This window comes from Neomonachus schauinslandi, chromosome 5 (genome assembly GCF_002201575.2).
Source record: "Neomonachus schauinslandi chromosome 5, ASM220157v2, whole genome shotgun sequence".
NCBI classification, from domain to species: Eukaryota; Metazoa; Chordata; class Mammalia; order Carnivora; family Phocidae; genus Neomonachus; species Neomonachus schauinslandi.
This window is the reverse complement of record NC_058407.1, coordinates 78,817,636-78,840,335: the sequence shown is the minus strand read 5'-3', so window position 1 is coordinate 78,840,335 and position 22,700 is coordinate 78,817,636. Positions and strand designations below refer to the sequence as shown.

At 39.0% G+C, this 22,700-nt stretch overlaps 1 protein-coding gene across 1 annotated transcript in view; it reads left to right on the top strand.

Moving 5' to 3' along the window:
* ARNTL2 (aryl hydrocarbon receptor nuclear translocator like 2) overlaps positions 1–22,700 on the top strand; it is a 103,103-nt gene that overhangs the window by 8,077 nt on the left and 72,326 nt on the right.

The following is a 22,700-nucleotide window of genomic DNA, read 5'->3' as shown; positions in this document are numbered from 1 at the left end:
CGTGTTTCAGTTTGTAGAACTTGAACAGTTTGCCTGTTGCAGTGTAATGCTTTCCCCTCTCCCCCACTTTGAAAGGGTCTTTTTCTAGAACAGTCACCATTCAGTGAAAAGATACACAAATATTTTTGTGAACTCTGATGATTATTTTTCTCTCAGTTAAACTGAAGGCGTCTCATTTTGTTAAGGCTTTAGTTGTCAGGAACCATTGTATCTTTAAAAAAAAATTATCCACATTTATTAACAAATTTTAAATAGTTGACATACTATATTATGCAAGTTTCAGGGATACAACGTAGTGAATCAGTTGACAATTATATACATTACAAAACGTTCACCATGATGGGCGCTTCTCTCATACAAAGTTATTATAGTTATTATCAACTATATTCCCTATGCTGTACTTCTCATCCCCATGACTTATTTATTTTCTAGCTGGAACTTTGTACCTCTTAATCTCCTTCACATATTTCACGTGTTCCCGCCTTGTCCCTCCCTTCTGGCAACCACCGGTTTGTTCTGTATATTTATGAGTCTGTTTTGTTGTTGTTTGTTGTTCATTTGTTTTGTTTTTTAGATTCTCCATGTGAGTGAAATCATATGGTATTTGTCTTTCTCTAATTTATTTCATTTAGCCTAATAAGTGACTAATAAGGACTTTCTAGGTCCTTCCATGTTGTTGTGAATGGCAAGATTTCATTCTTTTTTATGGTTGAGTAATATTCCATTGTTGTGTATATATACCACATCTTCTGTGCTTATTCATCCATTGATGGACACTTAGGCTGCCTCCATATCTTGGCTATTATAAATAATGCTGCAATAAACATCGTGATGCATATATACTTTCAAATTACAGTTGATCCTTGAACAACATGGGTTTGAATTTTGATGGTCCACTTAAACACAGATTTCTTTTAAAAGATTTTATTTATTTGAGAACGAGAGAGCACACAAGTCGGGGGAGAGGGAGAAGCAGGCTTCCCGCTGAGCAGGGAGCCCAAAGCGGGGCTCGATCCCAGGACCCTGGGATCATGACCTGAGCTGAAGGCAGACGCTTAACCAACTGAGCCATCCAGGAGTCCATATACAGATTTTTTTTTTTAATATGTATAAATACAGTACAGTACTGTAAATGTATTTTCTCATGATTTTCTTAACATTTTCTTTTCTCCAGCTGACTTTATTGTAAGAATACAGTATATGATACATATAACATACAAAATATGTGTTAATCTGGTATGTAGATTATTGGTAAGGTTTCCAGTCAACAGTAGGTTGTTAGTAGTTGTCATTGTGGAGTCAAAAGTTATATGTGGATTTTTTGACTGTGCAGGTGGCCAAGCCCCTAACCACTGTGTTGTTCAAGGGTCAACTGTAGTGTTTTCATTTTCTGGGTAAATACCCAGAAGTGGAATTAATGGATTGTATGGTAGTCTTATTTTTTGAGGAACCTCCATACTGTTTTCCCTAGTGGCTGCACCAATTACATCCCCACCAACAGTGCACAAGGGTTCCCTTTTCTCTACATCCTTGTCGACACTTGCTATTTCTTGTCTTTTTGATACTAGCCGTTCTCACTGGTGTGAAGGTGATATTTCATTATGGTTTTAGTTTGCACTTCCCTAATGATTAGTGAACATCTTTTCATATGTATTAGTCATCTGTATGTCTTTGGAAAAATGTCTATTTGGGTCCTCTGCCCATTTTTAAAATCAGATTATTTATTTTGTTGGTGTTGAGCTGTATAAGTTCTTTATAAATTTTGGGTATTAACCCCGCATTGGATATATCATTTGCAGATATCTTCTTTTGTTCAGAAGGCTGTCCTTCATTTTGTTGATTTTTTTTTTTTTCCTGTGTAAAACCTTTTTAGTTTGATGTAGTCCTGATAGTTTATTTTTGCTTTTGTTTCCCATCCATGGGGAGACAGATCCAGAAAAATGTTGCTAAGGCTGACATCCAAAGGTTTACTGCTTGTGTTTTCTTCTATGAGCTTTATGGTTTCAGGTCTCACATGTAGGTGTTTAATCTATTTTGAGTTTATTATTTTTCTTTTTTTTGATTGGTGTATGAAAGTGATCCAGTTTCATTCTTTTGCATGTAGCTGTCCAGTTTACTCAACACTGCTTATTAAAAAAACTGGTTTTTTTTTTCATTGTATATTCTTGCTTCCTTTGCCATAGATTAGTTGACCATATAAACCTGGGCTTATTTCTGGGCTGTCTGTCCTATTCCTTTGACCTATGTCCGTTTTTGTGCTGGTACCATACTGTTTTGATTACTATAGCTTTGTAGTATATCTTGAAAACTGGAGTTGTGTTAAGCCTTCAGTTTTGTTTTGCTTAAGATTCCTTTGGCTATTCAGGGTCTTCTGTGGTTCTACACAAATTTTAGCACTATTTGGTCTAGTTCTATGAAAAATGCTGTTGGTATTTTGATAGGAATTGCATTGAATCTGTAGATTGCCTTGGGTGGTATAGACATTTCAACAACATTAATTCTTCCAATCCATGAGAATGGTATAGACCTAAAGTATAAGTCTTTCACATCCTTGGTTAAATTTATTCCTAGGTATTTTATTTATTTATTTACTTTGATGCAGTGATAAATGTGATTGTTCTCTTAATTTCTCTTTCTGCTAGTTTGTTATTAGGGTATAAAAATGAACCAGATTTCTGTGTATTTTGTATCCTGAAACTTTGCTGATTTTATTAGTTCTAATAGTTTTTTGGTGGAGTCTTTAGGGTTTCCTATATGTAGAATCATCTCCTCTGCAAATAATGACAGTTTATTTCTTCCTTACCGATTTGGATGCTTTTTATTCCTTTTCTTTGATTGCTGTGGCTAGGACTTCCAGTATTGTGTTGAATAAAAGTGGTGAGAGTGGACATCCTTGTGTTGTTCCTGATCTTAGAGGAAAAGCTTTTAGCTTTTTACCATTAAGTATGATGTTAACTGTGGGTTTGCCATATGAGGACTTTATTATATTGAGGTAGGTTCCCTCTATAACAACTTTTTTGAGAGTTTTTTCTTATGGATTGTGTTGGATTTTGTCAAATGATTTTTCTGTATCTATTGAGATGATCATATAGTTTTTATTCTTAATTGTTAATGTGGTATATCATGTTGATTGATTTGTAGACATTAAACCATCCTTGCATCCCTGGAGTAAATCCCATTTGATCATGGTGAATGATCCTTTTAATGTATTCTTAAATTTGGTTTGCTAATATTTTGTTGAGAATTTTTACATCTATGTTCATCAGAGATATTGGTCTGTACTTTTTTGTTATAGTGTCTTTTTCTAGTTTTGGTATCAAGGTACTGCTGGCTTTGTAGAATAAATTTAGAAGCATTCCTTCCTCTTTAATTTTTTAGAATAGTTTGAGACAGGTATTGACTTTTTTATTTTTTAAAGATTTTATTTACTTTATTTGAGAGAGAGAGTATGAGCTGGGAGAGGGGAGGTGAGAGAAAGAATCTCAAGAAGACTCTGTGCTGAGCACAGAGACTGATGCAGGGCTCTATCTCACGACCCTGAGATCATGACCTAAGCCGAAAGCAACAGTTGGAGGCTTAACCAGCTGAGCCACCCAGGCACCTCTCTATTTTAAATGTTTGGTAGAATTCACCTGTGAAGAAATTGGATCCTGGACTTTTGTTTCTTGGGGGTTTTTTTGTGTGTTTTTTTTTTATTATTGATTCCATTTCATTACTAGTAATCAATCTGTTCAGCTTTTCTCTTTCTTCCTGATTCAGTTTTACAAGATTGTGTGTTTCTAGGAATTTATTCATTTCTTTTAGGGTGTCCAATTTGTTGGCATACAATTTCTCGTAGTAGTCTCTCATAATTGTGTGTTTTTCTGTGGTGTCAGTTTTACCTCTCCTCTTTCTTTTCTGATTTTATTTGAGCCCTGTTTTTTTCTTGATGAGTCTGGATAGATGGTTATCAATTTTCAAAGAACCAACTCTTGGTTTCATTGATCTTTTTTATTGTTGTTTTTAGGGTTTTTTCCCCCCCCCATTTCATATTTTCTGCTCCGATCTTTACTGTTTCCTTCCTTCTACTACTTTGGACTTTTTCTTTTTTCTAGTTCCAGTAGGTATAAGGTTAGATTGTTTGAGTTTTTTCTTATTTCTTAAGGTTAAGTCTGTATTGCTCTGAACTTCCCTCTTAGAACTGCTTTTGCTGCATCTCAAAGATTTTGAATCATTTTGTTTCTATTTTCATTTGTCTCCATGTTTTTTTTGTTTTTTTTTTTTTTTTTTTTACTTTCCTCTTTGATTTCTTCATTGACCCATTGGTTGTTTAGTAACATGTTTAGCCTTCGCATGTATGTGTTTTTTTATAGTTTTGTTTTCTTGTAATTGATTTCTAGTTTTATAACATTGTAGTCAGAAAAGGTGCTTGGTATGATTTCAGTTTTCTTAAATTTATTAACCCCTGTTTTGTGGCCTAATGTATGATCTGTCCTGGAGAATATTCCTTGTGTACTTGGAAAAGTATATTCTGCTTTTTTTGGATGGGATGTTCTGTATATATCTGTTAAGCCCATCTGATCTAATGTATCATTCAAAGCCACTGTTTGCTTATTGTTTTTCTGTCTGGATGATTTCTCCATTGATGTAAGTGGAGTGGTAAAGTCCCCTACTATTATGTATTTTTGTCAGTTTTTCCCTTTATGTCTGTTGATATTTACCTTATATATTTAGGTGCTCCTATGTTAGGTACATAGATATTTACAATTGTTCTATCCTCATGTTGGATCAATCCCTTTATAACTATGTAATGCTTCTTTTTGGTCTTTTGTTAGTCTTTCTTTTTAAGTGTATTTTGTCTGATGTAAGTAAGTATTGCTCTCCTGTTTCCCGTTTCCAGTTGCATGGAACATTTTTTTCCATCCCTTCATTTTCAGTCTTTATGTGTCTGAAATCTAAAGTGAGTCTCTTGTAGGTAGCATCTAGATGGGTCTTTTTTCACCCCATTCATTCACCCTGTGTTTTTTGATTGAAGCATTTATTCCATTTACATTGAAAGTAATTATTGAGAGATTTGTACTTGTTACCATTTTGTTGTTTCTTGGTTGTTTTTGTAGTTCTTCTATGTTCCTTTCTTTTCTTTCTCTCTTCACTTGTGACTTGATGACTTTAATGTTTAGTATCCTGCAACTTTACTGAATTTGTTTATTACTTCCTGTAGTATTTTGGTGGAGTCTTTAGGATTTTCATTGTATAGTATCATGTGTCTGCAAATAGTGACAGTTTACCTTCTTCCTTACCAATATAGATGCTGCTTCTTTTTTTTTTTTTTTTTTTTTTTTCCAATTGCTGTGGCTAGGACTTTCAGTCCTATGCTGAATAAAAGTGGTGAGAGTGGACATCCTTGTCTTGTTCCTGACCTTAGGGGAAAGTGTTACACTTTTTTTTTTCCCCATTAATTTTTTTGTGTATCTGTTATAGGATTGTGGTTTGTGGTTGCCATGAGGTTCCTCTCTAACATCCTATGTATATAGTAGTCTATAATAAATTGGTCACTTAAGTTTGAACACATTCTAAAAACACTACATTTATTTTTTAAAAAAATTTTTTTAAATTTTAAGTAAACTTTACAGCACACGTGGGGCTCATATAGCTACCATCCATCCCATTATATTACTGTTACAATATCATTGACTGTATTCTTTATACTCTGCTTTTTATTTCTGTGACTTACTCATTCCATATCTGGAAGCCTGTATCTCCCTCTCTCCTTCACCCATTTTGCCCAACCCCCCCCCCCCCTCTTAAGTTCATTCTCTGTATTTCTGTTTCTGATTCTGCTATTTGTTTATTCATTTTTTTCTTAGATTTCATTTATGAGTGGAATCATATGGTATTTGTCTTTCTCAGTATGACTTATTTTGCTTAGCATTATACCTTCTAAGTCCATCCATGTTGTCTCCGGTGGCATGATCCATCCTTTTTTATGGCTGTGCAGTATTCCATTGTAGATATATACTACATTTTCCTTATCCATTCATCTATTAATGCATACTTAGGTTGCTTGCATGTCTTGGTTATTGTAAATAATGCTGCAATAAACATAGGGGTGCAGATATCTTTTTTAGTTAGTGTTTTCATGTTCCCTAGGTAAATACCCAGTAGTGGAATTATTGGATCATACGTTATTTATATTTTTTAATTTTTGGAGGAACCTCCATACTGTTTTCCATAGTAGCTGCACCAGGTTGCTTTCCCACCAACAATGCACGAGGGCTCCTTTTTATCTGCATCCTTGCCAACACTTACTATTTCTTGTATTTTTGATTTTTGCCATTCTGACAGGTGTGAGGTGATACCTCATTATGGTTTTGATTTGCATTTCCCTGTTGACTAGTGATATTGAGTGTCTTTTCATGTGTCTGTTGGCCATCTGTATGTCTTCTTTGAAAAAATGTCTATTCAGGTCCTCTGTCCATTTTTTAATTGGATTGTTTGGGTTTTTTGGTGTTCAGTTATATAAGTTTTTTATATATTTTGGACATTAACCCTCATTAGATATATCATTTGCAAATATCTTTTCCTATTCAGTAGGTTGTCTTTTAGTTCTGTTGATTATTTTTTGCTGTGAAGAAGCTTTTTATTTTGATGCAATCCCAATAGTTTATTTTTGCTTTTGTTTCCTTTGCCTTAGGAGACACGTGTAGAAAAATGTTGCTATGGCTGATGTCAGGGAAATTACTGCCTGTGTTCTCTTGTAGGATTTTTATGGCTTCAGATCTCATGTTCAGGTCTTTAATACATTTTGAGTTTATTCTTTTTTATGGTGTTGGTAAATCGTCCAGTTTCTTTCTTTTACATGTAGCTGTCCAGTTTTCCCAGCACCATTTATTGAAAAGACTCTCTTTTCCCCATTGTGTATTCTTGCCTCGTCATAGATTGACCATATAAATGTCAGTTTATATCTGGTATCTCTTTCTGTTCTATTGATCTGTGTGTCTATTTTTGTGTCAGTACCATGCTGTTTTGATCACTACAGCTTTGTAGTATATCTTGAAATCTAGAATTGTAATATCTCCAGCTTCATTATTCTTTCTCAGGATTGTTTGACTATTTGGGGTCTTTTGTGTTTCCATATAAATTTTAGTATTATTTGTTCTAGTTTTGTGAAAAATGCTGTTGGTATTTTGATAGAGATTGAATTAAATCTGTAGATTTCTTTGGGTAATATGGACATTTTGACAGTATTAAGTCTTTAAATCCATGAGCATGGAATATCTTTCCATTTGTTTTATCTTCACCTGTGTTTCTTTCATGCATGTTTTATAGTTATTTGAGTACAGGTCTTTCACCTCCTTGGTTAAGTTTATTCCTAGGTATTTTATTCTTTTGTGGTGCAATTGTAAATGGTGTTTTTTGAAAATTTCTCTTTCTGTAACTTTGTTGTTACTGTATAAAAATGCAATCAGTTTCTGGGTATTAACTTTGTATCCTGCAACTTTACTGAATTTGTTTATTACTTCCTGTAGTATTTTGGTGGAGTCCTTAGGATTTTCATTGTATAGTATCATGTGTCTGCAAATAGTGACAGTTTACCTTCTTCCTTACCAATATAGATGCTGCTTCTTTCTTTTTTTTTTTTTTTTTTTGTCCAATTGCTGTGGCTAGGACTTTCAGTCCTATGCTGAATAAAAGTGGTGAGAGTGGACATCCTTGTCTTGTTCCTGACCTTAGGGGAAAGCTCTGTTTTTCACCATTGAGGATGATGTTAGCTATGGATGTGTCGTTTATGGCCTTTTTTAATGTTGAGTATGTTCCCTCTAACATTTTGTTTAGAGTTTTTATCATGAATGGATGTTGAATCTTGTCAAATGCTTTTCCTGAATCTATTGAGATAATATGATTTTTATCCCTTGTTTTGTTGATGCGGTGTATTATGTTGATTTGTGAATATTGAACCATTCTTGCGTCCTGAGAATAAAGCCTACCTGATGGTGGTGAATGATTTTTTTAATGTGGTTTGCTAATATTTTGTAGAGAATTTTTGCAACTATGTTCATCAGAGATATTGGCCTATAGTTTTTTTTTTTTTTTTTTCTCTGATGTCTTTGTCTGGCTTTGGTATCAGGGTAATGCTGACCTTGTAGAATATACTTGGAAGTTTTCCTTCCTCTTCTATTTCTTGGAATGGTTTGAAGAGAATAGGTATTAACTCTTCTTTAAATGTCTGGTAGAATTCACCTGTCAAACCATCCGGTCCTGGACTTTTATTTTTTGGTAGTTTTGTTTACCAGTTCAATTTCATTACTTGCAATAGGTCTGTTTAGATTTTCTGTTTCTTCTGGTTCAGTTTTGCAAGATTGTATGTTTCTAGGAATTTATCTATTTCTTGTAGGATATCCAGTTTGTTGATATGTAATTTTACATATTCTCTTATAATCCTTTGTGTTTCTGTGGTGTCCATTGTTACTTCTCCTTTCTTGTTTCTGATTTTATTTGAGTCCTTTGTCTTTTTTTCTTGATGAGTCCAGGTAAGGGTTTGTCTCTTTTGTTTATCTTTTCAAAGAATCAGCTCTTGGTTTCAATGATTTTTTTTTTCTTCCTTTCTTTTTTTTTTTAGTCTTTACCTCATTTATTTCTGCTCTGATCTTTATTTCCTTTCTTCTACTCACCTTGGGCTTGGTTTGTTCTTTTTTTTTTTTCCTAGTCCCTTTAAGTATAAGGTTAGATTGTTTATTTGAGTTTTTTGGGGTTTTTTGTTTGTTTGTTTCATTCTTTTGTATGTAGCTGTCCAGCTTTCCCAACACCATTTGTTGAAGAGACTGTCTTTTTCCTATTGCATATTTTCTCCTTTGTCGAACATTAACTGACCATATAATCATGGGTTTATTTCCGGGGTCCCTCTTCTGTCCTGTTGATCTATGTGTCTGTTTTTGTGCCAATACCATACTGTTTTGATTACTATAGCTTTGTAGTATAACCTGAAATCTGGAGCTACTCTTTTAAACCATTGCTTTTTACAGAAAGAATAAAGAAAAAATAATAATAAAAGAAAAATGGAGCGGAGAGAATATTCCCACAATTCTTCAGCCCTTTTAAACTGCTGCTTTTTTTTCCATGTTCCAGTACCAGTGGGCTGGTGTGGGCTTGCAGATCCTTGGCTTCCTGAGGTCACAAGCTTTCTGTGATGATCTGACCCACCGGTTATGGCGTTGTGACCCACTAATTATGGCATCTGAACCTTCGCCTTATGATGTCCGGATCCTGCTCTGGTTTGAGCTTGTAAGGTAGAGGGGGGCAGAGTGTTCCCACAGCTCCTCAGCCCTTTTAAGCCTGGCTTCTTTTTCTGTGCCCCAGCATGACTAGGGCTGGTGTGGGCTTGTGGACTCTAGGCTCACTAAAGTTGCAGGCTCACAAAGATGACCAGACTCACCCATTTTGGCATCCAGATCCTGCTCCAGTCTAGGTTTTTAAGGTGGGGTGAGAGCATCAACTGTGCCCTTCTCCAGGCTCTCTAGTCTGGAGAGTGTTCTGCAGCTCTTCTGTCTATGGGAGGAGGTGAGCTCAGGATCCTCCTACTCCACCATCTTCCTTAAACTGCAACCATTGTGTCTTTTATAGGTTCTGTGTGGCATCTGTCATACCAAATCATGCTTGATTAATATTAAGCATGTACCATGTTTTCTGTTTACTCATAAACTGCAAGAATTATGTTTTCCCATGTGTAACAATGATGTGGGTGTAGACCATCCAAACCTAAGTATGTTTTTGTGCTTTTTGGAAAAACATGCTGATGTTCAAAATGCTAAACCCTGTATTCTTTTTATGCATGAGGATCAATCTGGTCTGGAACAAGTTAGGGGACTTTCCTGTTTCGATGTGGAACTGAAATTCTGATGAACCTTTGTTTCTTGCTTTTGCCTATACCTGGATTAGGTTATAATGCCTATGAAATGTTGGCCTTTTCCGGAATGGTCCTAGTCAGGGAAGCATTCTTCAGTGCTTATATCACTCTGACTATATTCTGCATCACAACTGAGTGGTTTTCCATGACTCCAATTTCCTCATAGTCATAATGGGTGTTTCTCCTACCCCTTGGCTCCATTTCAAAAGTTTAGCATAGTCTGGTCTCCAGAGCTTTAACCTTTTAACCTCTCCTTCAATTCCTGCTAGACATTTGGATGTGTTGCCATTTCTGTGAAGCGCTGATGTCCAAAACTGAACTTCTTCTGTTGGGAGGGAATGTGAATTAGTGACCTACTTTTGGCTTTGAGAGGATCTGAACTCTTTTACCTAATTATTGTGTCATCTTTGGCACGTGTATCAGTTTGGGTTCAACCAGAGGAACAGAACTAGTAGGAGATGTGTATATTAAGAGGTTTATTGCAAGGAATTGGCTTATGTAACTGTGAGGGCAGACTGGGCAAGACGAGAATCCACAGGCCAGGCTGTGAGGAAAGGCCGGCTAGAACTCTCAGACACAGGCTGAAGCAGCTGTCCGTAGGTGGAGTGTCTTTGTCTTCTTCGGAGAAGCCTTAGCTCTGTTTTTAAGGTCTTTCAACTGATTAAATCAGACCCACCCAGATTATCTAGAATAAGCTCCCTTATTAAGGTCAACTGATTATGGCCTTTGGACTTGAATCACATCTGCTAAATACCTTCCTGGCAACACTTAGTGTTGCCAGGGCTGTAGCCTAGCCAAGTTGACACGGCAAGAAGACCCATCACAGCAAGTTACTTCACTTCTCTAAGCCTGTTTCCTCATCTGCTAAACCACCACTGGAGGGTTGTTGTGGGGATTGTATAAGATAAGGTAGGTAAAGGCTACAGTGCCTTGCACTTAAGGGTTCAGTAAAGGATTATTCTATTTGTTGTGCTGGTGCAGTATGTGTGTGTTGGGGGGGGTAACAGTGGTGGTGGCTGTGGTCTCACCTACAAAAGTGCCTTAATCCCCATTTTTGTCACTTTCCTGATCATTCTGCTTCATTGCGGTGGTTGGCTTCCTAACTGGTATTCCTCCCCAAATTTCTTCTCCTCCATCTTCATTTTTTTCCCTCAAGGCTGTAATAGAAGCTCAAAGTAGCTCACTACTCTCCATCTCTGAAAAAAATCTTACCTGAAATCCAGACACACTGTGTTCAATGCTTTCCTCAATGTATCCATCAATACTACAACACCCTTTTCCAGAAAGCCCCCACCTCCTTGCTGAAAGCTAGTGGAATAGAGGACTGCCTTCTCCAGTGGCATCAAAATTCATTCTAGTATATTCTTTTTTTTTTTTTTTAATTTCTGTAGTAATTGAGAGTGGACGTGCATGAGAACTGTTTCTCTGTAAGAAGCTGTTGTATTTACTTCTTTTTCTTTCATTTAAACTGCAGTATAACACATGGCTGGGCAAATAATTGCACACCCTGAGTCTCACTGTCCTCTGCTGTCTGGTGAGTGACTTGGACAAGGTGATTTCCTTTGTTCCTTTTGCCTCCTCTTAATCTTTGATTGTAAATTAAGAAAACCAGATATCTTTTTAGGGTTTTCTCCAAAAACTTTATACTAATTTTTAAGATCAAAAGCGGTTTGTTTTTTCCAGATCAAAACAGATACATAACAGGCAACACTTAAATATAGTTGAATCAAGTAATAAAAATTCACCTGGGAAAATCTTTCACGTCCCCACTCCATCAATAAGAAACAATGTGTGGGGGCGCCTGGGTGGCCTCAGTCACTTAAACATCCGGCTCTTGGTTTCGGCTTCCGTCATGATCTCGGGGTTGTGAGATGGAGCCCTGCATCAGGCTCTGGGCTTGGTTTGGAGTCTGCTTGAGATTCTCTTTCCATCGCCCTCTGCCCCTCTCCCCCTTCTCTCTCTCTGTCAAAAAAACAAAAAACAAAAAACCAATGTGTGAACAAATGAATGCAGCTAGGAACTGTTATAGTCTGTAGGAATAACATCTTTGGCATTGAATGTCACACAGGCAAGCGAATGGGCCATATTCCTCACGGCTTAACATGAGCCAGGGTGGATCTGGTTTCCTGTGGGAGGGGCCAGGGGTTTCCCAGGCTTGCTCAGAGCAAAGGCATTCCAGAGCACATATGAGGTAGGATATGGATTTGTTTATATTGCAGTGTGTACTAAAAAGAGCCTTAAAATGGGCAGGTGCCCTGGACCTCGTGCACAGTGTATACTGAGGCTCCCCATATCTGGGTCTGAGGGCACAGTGTTCAGAGTGGAACACAAACCAGTTGTATGGGTGTGAATGGGAGAGAGATAGGAAGTTTATGGCTTCCCAACCCTGGAATGAACTCAAAAACCTGTTCTCCAGTTTGTAGCACAACCAGGTAGAAAGGACACGGTAGGGAAGAGCTAGTGTGTTGCCCTCAGCTGTGGTCCTCTCATGTCCTGCACATCATCCCAACAGTACATATTCGTCAAGCTACTTCGAAGTAGACATTCTGCCGTGATACCGACCCAAAAGACTGCTCCTTCATGGAACCTAAAATCTAACAGGTCCTTCTGTGTATCCTGGAGTTCTACCAGGTATTAACCCAAGGCTGGAGTGCTGTTGGCGATGTGGTAAAACGGAGGGGAAGGACAAAATTGGGGAAAGGCATCATTTAGGCATATCAGTGAATAAAAGCTAGTGCACAGTCTTGAGGCGATGAGGAATGTGGCCCGCTCACTTGCCTGTGTGACACTTAATGCCGACAGCGTTATTCCTATAGACTATAACAGTTCCCAAGTGTTTTTTTGTTTTGTTTTTAGGGTGAGATGGGGGGAGGGGCTGAGGGAGAGGGAAAGGATCTTAAGCACACTGGCATGGAGCCTGACGTGGGGCTCAATCTTATGATCCTGAGATCATGAGCTGAGCTGAAATCAAGAGTTGGCCACTTAACTGACTGGGCCACCCAGACACCCCCCCCAGCCCCCCAAGTTCATTTAAGATGTGAAGCCCAACGTGATTCATGCAACCTGAATAACCTAACCCCTGAGGCTCTCTGACACCGTGCATTGTTCACAGTCTTACTCCCAGAGCGCTTTCCCCAACCCAGTTAACTCCGTTTTCCCGTCTGCTGAGTGATTCTCTGAGTCCATTCTAACCATTCAGAGCTCTTCCCTAGTGTCAACATTTTGCTTTCCGCTGTAACTCTTACTTGGGCTCTCACTTTGCCTACACTGTATTTGATCACAGCGAGTAAATTTCCAGCTGTTCTCTCTTTGGTTTTTGGTTCCACACGCCAGCCAGACATTTGGTTTGACGATGTAAATGTCATGCCGGTCACTTTTGCAGATGGCATATTTTGAGGAGGCTTTATTCAGTTTGTTAGATATAATCTGAATCCAAGAAGATGCTGTTAGGGTGGTGCCAAAGAAGATTAAACTTAACCAAAAAAAGGGCCAGTACCTAAGTATTTAAAAAAAAAAAAAAAAAAAAAAGCAGATGTATGAAGGGTAAAGAGGTAGCTTAACAACAGCCCATAGAAAAGACAGATTTAGGTTTACTCAAGGAAAGCCCTGTTCGGGAGTCAGAAGACTCACACGGCAGTCTGTCCTCCATCAGTGTCTGGCTGTCTGAAAAAGGGCAAAGAACTTAATCCACTGTGGAATTCTTTTTCTTTCTTGGAAAAAGAGGGAGTTATATTAGACCATCTGTAATACCAGTTACAATTCTAAAATTACACCGTTGATTCATTCATTTATATAAAGGCCCAATATATGAAATAAAAGCTAATGCAGTCTTATAAATAACAACAGGATGTTAAAACATTATCAGTAAGAGTTCTGCTCTCCCCTCTGTGGGCCAGACAACTCCCGGGTGTTATGTTCTGATCATTCCACACATCAAAGGAAGTTTTTGGTTGAAGTCTGTCCAGAGAGAGCAACCACACTAGTAACAAGACATCCTATATGGGTATTGTTTGAGGGAGTCACATGGTTTGGTTTAGGGGGGGAGAAGAATTTAGGGCAAAAGTATGGGATATTATGGTTGTCAACCAAAGTTTGAGGGGTTCTGTACTATATGGACTACGTCAGATGATACCTCCTTAATGAAGCCATTATAGAGTGTTGTGACACAGACTTCTTCAAAGACACTTTCCGTTCTAGCTTGCATTTGGGTTATTTCTCTACTTATAAGACTCAGTTATCTGAGAGTAAACGCCATGTTGTGCTCATCTTCGCATTGTCTCTAGCTTCTAACACAGTGCCTTGTACAATAATAAGTATGCAAATACTTGGCGACTGAACTGAAAACTTACTAGACTTTTTAGGTACAGGATCAATGGTTAGAAATTAAAGTGATATTTTGGTCTTCTGAGGAGTAAACTTTTCAAAGATTCAAAATGTCGTAAAATTATACGACTTATGGTGAGATAGCACGCACATGCATTCACTAGAATGAATCAAATTAAGAAGGCTGACAATGTCCATTGTTGCCGAGAATGTGAAGCAACTGGAACTCTCATACACTGCTGGTGGAAATGAAACAAAAAAACACTTAGGGACACAGTTTGGCAGTTTTTCAAAAAGTTAAACATAGACCTGTCTTACAATCTAGTCATTCTACATCTAAGTACTTACTCAAGACAAATGAGAACGTTTGTCTACACCAAGACTTGTACACGAATATTTGTAGCAGCCTTGTTTACAATAGTCAAAGATTGAAAACAAGCCAAATGGCCATCACCAAGTGAATCAAATTGATAAATGAAATATGATACCCTCCCAAAGGAGTAAGCAATAAAAAGGAGGAAACCATCAATACATGCAACAACATGGATGAATCTCAAAATCATTACAGGGAAAAGAAGCCAGCTCAAAAGGGCATATATTGTATCATTCTATTTACAAAATATGTAGAAAATGCCAAAAAAGTCACTCTGCCTGGGGTTGGGATAGAGGGAAGGATGGACTGCAAAGGGCATGAGGAAGTTTTTCTCCAGTTTAGTTTATATGTGTTAATTTTATGGTGGTTTTTGATATACAGAAATTTTAACCTTTTAATGTCATTTCTTTCATGGCTTTTACCTTTGGTATATCCTTCAGAAGCCCTCACCTTAAGATAAATATTTACAGATATTTTTCTTATACCTTTTATGATTTTATTTCCCTACAGTTAACTCCTTTATTCATTACAAGTTTATTTTTGATAAATAGGGGGAAGTACAGATCTAATATTTTCTTAATAGTTAGGAATTGACCTAATACGAGTTATTCAACAATCCATCTTTTCTTCAATTATTGAGTGTGGGTGATGTGTCAGGGATTGTGTTAAACTGGGAATAAAAACATGGTCCCTGCCCTTAAGGAGTTGTGTCTAGTGAGGCAGGCTGACTAGTAAAAATATAGTGAAGTAGAATAAGCTTAATAATGGTATCAATTACAAAGTGCCACCATATTACATAGAAGGGGCCCTAGTGGGATGGCAGGTTTTAGGGGCAGTGGGCAGAGAAGACTTCTTGTAGGAGTTAACATCTGACCTATGTTTTGACAGTTACGTTTATGTTACTCTGATTTGGGAAATGCATTCCAGGCAAGGGACAAATAGGCCCAGGGAGGCAGAGCCATGAGGGACTGAGATATGATTAGGGAGTGTCACTCAGTGCCCTCTGGCCGTTGCCTGGCTCATGAATGAGAGGGCAGCACAGGATGAGGCCGGTAGGCAGACTGAGCTGTGCTATGCAAGATTTCCTATTACATGGCCTCTTAAATTCAGTGGGGAGCCACAGTTGGATTTTGAGCAGTGGAAAGAAATAAGTAAATCTGTTGTACAGCAATCATACTGCCAGTGGTTTGCATATTGAATAGTCTCTCATAGCACACAGCTTTTAATTCAAGCAGTCATCACAGTTTTGAATTATGTATATGATTATTGATTGTCTCACATTACCTTCTTCAGAAGGGGCGGGGGAAATTTATTTTTTACTGATTAGAGAAGGATTTTCATGTGGAAATCTGAAATGTCTGGCACTATATTTCTTTTTTTCTTTCTTTCTTTTTTTTTTTTTTTTTAAGTAGGCTCCACACCCAGCGTGGAGCCCAATGTGGGGCTTGAACTCACAATCAAGACCTGGGTCGTTTAACTGACTGAGCCACACAGGCGCCCCTCTGATGCTGTATCTCTGATTTAATCTAGCTCTGCAGTCAACCTGACGGTTAATTTGACTTGGAGCTTAGTTATCTTTAACATCATTCAATCTGACCATGCACAAGGGTGGAAATAGATGCACATCCATATCTGTTTGAATCTCATACTTTGCCATAAGCCCATTATACTCAATTCAGATAAGTAGTGTACTACCTGATATCCATCCAATAAAACTTCACAGATTCTAAAAGGCTTCAACATTTATCTCATTCTTTTTTTTTTTTTTTTTTTAAGATTTCTTTATTTTAGAGGTGGGGAGGGAGAGGGGAGAGGTAAAGAGTCTTAGGCAGACTTGGAGGGGAGCATGGAGCCCTATGTACCCTTGGTGGATATTTTATGAGGTCCATACAGTCAGAAGGTTCTTCCCTTAGAAGAATCCTCAGAAATCAGTACAGGTTGTCACCCCCCATGGAAAAGCAGGTGCCTTTGGCAGACTAGGGCTGTTCCCTGCCACAAACAGGCCTTTGTGGACTGTGATGCCACAGTTCTTAGAAAGCATTAAACATGGCACCTCATTAATGTTTTTGATCAGTTATCTAGTGTGGCATGTAGCTGTGGTCAAAGCCACGTGGCTGCCCCTTTCTGAAATCAGTACACTTACCCCTCCCCCTCATCCACAAAGGGATCTGCTATAGGCAGGTGCCTCCTGTGGAAAGTTTCTTCTTAACTTTCTTTAATTCCTTGCCAACAGATCTCTCTTGCACATACAGTTTAGGACAAGGCTCAGTCTGGAATCCTGGGCATTTGATTAGAAACTCCCTGTCCCTTCTCTTTAGGAAAACATTAAATGTTCTGTGGAAGTGGCTCAGTGTTCTCATATCTTCAGCAACGTAAAGTTCACAGTATCAGCACTTTAAGTTTTTTTTTTTAATTTTTTTAGAGAGAGAGGGAGGGAGTGGTTGGTGGGTGAGGGGCACAGAGAGAGAAGGAGAGAGAGAATCTTAAGCAGGCTCCACGCCCAGTGCGGTGTCCGATGTAGGGCTCAATGTAGGGCTTGATTTCATGACCCTGAGATCATGACCTGAGTCAAAATCAAGAGTCAGACGCTTAATCAGCTGAGCCATCCAGGTGCCCCTGTTCTTTGGCTTTAAAAAACAATATAAGGTGGGCACCTGGATGACTCACTCGGTTGGGCATGGGACTCTTGATTTCAGCTCAGGTTGTGATTTCAGGGTCCTGAGATTGAACCCCAGTCTGCTTCTCTCCCTCTCCCCCTGCCGCCTTGCTCATGTGCTCTCTCACTCTCTCTCTCTAAAAGAAAGAAATCTTAAAAAAAAAAAATATATAAGGAGGGCTGCATCCATGACTCTTTAATATTGGTATAAATTTATCCTTTCAAAGAAATGCCCAAGGCTTGTGAATGACACAGAATTTTTGTGGTATATTTATTTTTTTCTGAATTAAAAAAGTAGTATGTGTTAATTGTAGAAAATTTGAAAAATTTTATTTTCAAATTTTAAAGAAAATATAAATGTATTAACCATATATTTTATTTTCTGTATTCTGATGCTTTGCAATATGAAGCCTGCTTCTCCTAGGATTTAACCCAATTCTAGAGATAGTAAACAACTTGCCTATGAGTGTACTTTTCAAATTCAAACCAACCAATCCAGAGGCTGTACCCCAACTACCTCTTTTTTTTTTTTTTTTTGGCATCTCACACTCTAGGCTATTATCCAGCTGTCCTAATTGTTCCTGGGCCAGGTAAACAGACAACTAAGGACAGTCCCTTTGTCCACAGCCTGCTAAAATTATTCAAACTAGCCAGTCCTAAGCCTCTATAGCCTGCCCACCTGTTCTTTCCACACCGCCCCACCCCCACACACACATAAAATACAATAAAGGTTCTTGCCCACAGATACCTTCTCTCCCTCTTCTGCCTGACTGACCCTGGTGCTTCCCCCATGTGCCCCCCACTTTCTCTATGGTATGGCATGACCCCTCCTCTTGGGAACTTAAGTAATAGTCTGCCATTTTGTTGGCATCATTTCCTGATCTGTCGGCTTTACCCCAAATTTTTCCTATTAATATATTTTAAAACAAGAACAAAAAACATAAAATTTAATATTCTACATAGTATTTACCATTTCATAAATAATTTGGAAACATTGTATTTAAAGTCTGTATAGTAGGCCATGGGGCGCCTGGGTGGCTCAGTTGGTTAAGTGTCTGACTCTTGGTTTTGGCTCAGGTCATGATCTCGGGGTCGTGAGATGGAGCCCCACGTTGGGCTCCATGTTCAGCAGGGGACTCTCTCCCTCTGCCCCTCCCTGCACTCACACTCTTTCTCTAAAATCTTTTTCTTAAAAAAAGAAGGGCTGTATAGTAGTCCATCCCATGATTACACTTAGTTTTTTAGTTCCCTTGTTTGTTGATACCTTTAGGTTGTTTTCAGGTTTACACTGTTGAAATATTTTAATAAATTTCTATGTACAAAAGTCTTTACATCTTTAATAATTTTAGGATAAACTCAGAGAAATAGAATTGCTGGGTCAAAGGATGGAAGTATCCTTATGTCCCTTTATAGAACTTTCCAAATTGCCTTTTAGAAAGGTTATATCAATTGTTGTTCCCACTAGAGATATATGAAACTCTGAGAATCTGTATTCTTACCTCCTCTTCTCCAAGGCTCCTTTGCCAGTAAACAATTTATCAGGATTGATCAATTTGATAGGAGGAAGTATCTCTTTTTTTACTTCAGTAATTCTCAGGTTATTTGTAATGTGGTCAGCCTGATTGTGAAGGAACTGATGATCAGGGAGTTGTAGAAGCCAATCACTCTCTTGTGTATTTCAGAACTAGGAGAGGAGGTTGGTATTATTTGAGTCTTCTTGCCATTTTCAGAAATGATTCCCCACTGTCACTTAATTAGTTTTCATTTAGGTTTTCTGTTCATTTCACCCTCTTCTATCCTTATTTTAATCATCTATCTCTGGGATGTTACCTCTGTATATTCTTAGACTTTTTCCTCTCCTGTCTACTCCCTGATGTCATCCTAGGTAACTTCGGTCTTTCTTCTCTTTTCCACATGTTCTGTCTTCACATCCCTGTAGCACCCCCCGGGGCACATCTTATGTCGACCCTCGAATCAGCTAGAAATTCTTTACCTACGAATCCCCAAGTCTGAACTTCTCCCTGCTCTTACTTATACAGACATTCCACAACCACCTGCCTGTTCTTTCAGCTCCTTCTGGGTGTCTCTTGCTTTCCTACCCAGCCTGTACTCTGTGATGGACCATTTTACTACAATGCAGACATCATTTATTTGTCCTTTGACCTTCTGCATACTTCCCTGGCAAGGGACTGACTTTGGGCAAGTGAAGCCGTCTATTTTCTCTGCTTTGATTCTCCAGCTATTGTGTAATCATGGACAAACTCACGTGCCAGCAAAGCTCCACATCCACGGCATCCAGGAATATATGGTTTCTCCTTTACCATTTGGAACTCAAAGAAAGGAACAGAGTCTTAAAGTAAAAATTAACAGAGAAAATAAGGCTAAATGTGTTTTTGTTTATGAAGTCTGAGATAGTTATACTTTGACCCAGGGTCTTCTACCTGTGTTTCTTTCTCACCATATCTGAGCCTTCCTCTCCTAAGAAGCATCCTCAGGACTTACCTTTTAGGTATTCTTTTTTTTTTTTTTTAAGATTTTATTATTTATTTGCGTGAGAATGAAAGCGAGAGAGATCACGGAGTGAGAGGGCGAAGCAGAGTACCAGTTGAGCAGAGAGCCCGATGCGGGGCTCCATCCTAGGACCTCGGGATCATGACCTGAGCCAAAGGCAGGTGCTTAACCGACAGAGCCATTCAGGCGCCCCGTCTTTTAGATATTCTTGCTACTTTTGACGTCATGGCCAAGAGAATAAAATTTCCCCCGTACATAGGAGAGATTGATCCTTCTGTGGTGTTTCAACATCGTATCTGGGATAGGTGGTGGTGGATCCACAGGTGGGATCCTGATCCCCACTTGAAAGGGTTTTTGGCTTTCTCTGTCTGTGCTTGGCATCAAAGCCTTATTTTCCCGGCCCAGCTGGAACGGGTTCAGAGTACGGCTCTGAGTGCAAGCTTCATTACAGAAATAAATAGGAATCCAGGTAAGAAGCCAGCCATTCTGGTTGGGAAAGGTGGATGCATTAGGATGAAAGTTGTAGCTTTTAATAGGAAGACTAACTCCTAGTAGGGAGGACGGTGCAGACGGTACCCCCTCCCTTGTGAGGCTTGCCTATGAAATGAAGGGGGCTGAGATGCAGCGCTAGGCCACTTCATTAGCTCTCTGCTACCTGGAAATAAAGCTCCGACTCCTCAGTGGGACATCCAGGGCCCTCTGGGAACAACTTTTCCAGCTTGATTTCCTAATGTTTCACACCGTACCCAGCCATACTGATGTACTTGCTGTTCCCCAACAGTCCACATATATATTCCTTTTTCTTGCTCAGTTGTATGTATGTATTACAAAAGTAAGACACAATACTTATGCAATTTTGGAACAATACAGAAGAGTAGAACAGGAAAAAAATCCTTTGATTGGCCATTCAGACAAAACACCTGAAAACATTTCACTGTGTCTCCTTCTAGGTTTTTTTTCTCCCCTGCATATACATTTTCTTTATTTCTTGTTTTTACGTAGTCTCTGTCTTTCATCCTGCTTTTTTTTTTTTAAAGATTTTATTTATTTATTTGACAGAGAGAGACAGCGAGAGCGGGAACACAAGCAGGGGGAGTGGGTAGAGGGAGAAGCAGGGAGCCCGATGCGGGGCTCGATCCCAGGACCTTGGGATCATGACCTGAGCCAAAGGCAGACAGCTTAATGACTGAGCTACCCAGGCGTCCCTTTCATCCTGCTTTTTTTTTTTTTTTTAAAGATTTTATTTATTTGAGACAGAGAGAATGAGAGAGAGAGCACATGAGAGGGGGGAGGGTCAGAGGGAGAAGCAGGCTCCCTGCCGAGCAGGGAGCCCGATGCGGGACTCGATCCAGGGACTCCAGGATCATGACCTGAGCCGAAGGCAGTCGCTGAACCAACTGAGCCACCCAGGCGCCCTTTCATCCTGCTTTTTAAAGTAAACATTACATACCCATTTTCCAGGTTCATAAAACTCAGATGCATCATTTTCATTTTATGTTATTCTTTATCAACAATAGCAGTTTATTTCTCACAATTCTGCAACTGGAAGTATGAGGGTTCCAGCAGAGTCAGGTCCTGGAGAGGACGCTTTTCTGGTTACAAACTTCCTACTGCAGCAAGAGAATGGGCTAGCTCTCTGGTGTCTGGATAAGGGCACTAATTCATTCATGAGGGCTCCACCCTCAGACCCTAAATACCTCCCAAAGTCCCTAGCTCCAAATACCATCACACTGGGGATTAGATTTTAACATATGAATGGGGTTGTTGCAGGAGGATAGTCAGGTAGTATCAGGTGCAAGGGTGTGGGGTCCCTCTGTCCCTCTGTTGGGTCTGCAACTGAGGAGTGGTAGGGCATCAGAGCACCACTGCTGAACCTCCTGACTCTGTTATTGTGAGGTTTCCCACTAATTCTTACAGGGGCAAATACCAAGTAAAGCTTTGCTTCAAAAGCAGTAACTGAATGGAGATACAAGAAGATAAACACTTTCCTAGAATATAACTTAGAATTGCTTCTTGGGCTTCCTTCATCCAAGCCGTACCATTCACCGAAGATGTTGCACTTTGCAGCAAACAGAAAGGAGTAGCGGAGATTCCACCAATACAACCCTCTTATCATGGGGATAGACATTAAACGCCATTTTTTTTTTTGACCTACAAAAACAGAATGCCAGGGCGCCTGGGTGGCTCAGTTGGTTAAGCGACTGCCTTCGGCTCAGGTCATGATCCTGGAGTCCCGGGATCGAGTCCCGCATCGGGCTCCCTGCTCGGCGGGGAGCCTGCTTCTCCCTCTGACCCTCCCCCCTCTCATGTGCTCTCTGTCTCTCTCATTCTGTCTCAAATAAATAAATAAAATCTTTAAAAAAAAAACAGAATGCCAATTTATTAGTGGATGCAAAATATCTCTATCCGAAGGCCTTGTGTGGGCATCCACATGGTGTCCTTTATTTCTCTCCCTGTATGTAGACCCACATAAAAACCCTGCTTTTAAATCCAAATTCTCCTCCTCTGCTAAGGTCACTGAGGCTGAAATCATGGGAAAACCAGGTTTTCATGGGAGCCATTTTTCTGTAATAGTAAGGTACGTGTTAGAGTCTGAAATTGAAAACTTTTCAAAAATAGTAGCAGTATGAAGGGTCTGTCGACACATTCTTAGAACAGATGGGAATTTGGAAAATGATACACTTAGGCCCCTGTATCTTACTATCTCCTTTTTATCGCTATTTTGAGTAAGATACTTTGCTGGCTTCAGAGACGAATCTGGCTAAATATCTGTTCCTCTTCAGGGTTTGGTGGGATGTTTGGATCGGCAACTCAAGAAAGGTGGTCCCTGGGAGACTCTTTCCTGCCTTTTCTAATCATGGTAAAAAATTCAGAGGTAAATAAATCTTGAGGGACTTTCATGAAATCTCAGTGAATCGAAGCCTCATCCTTATTGAATTTTCTAGATAACCTGT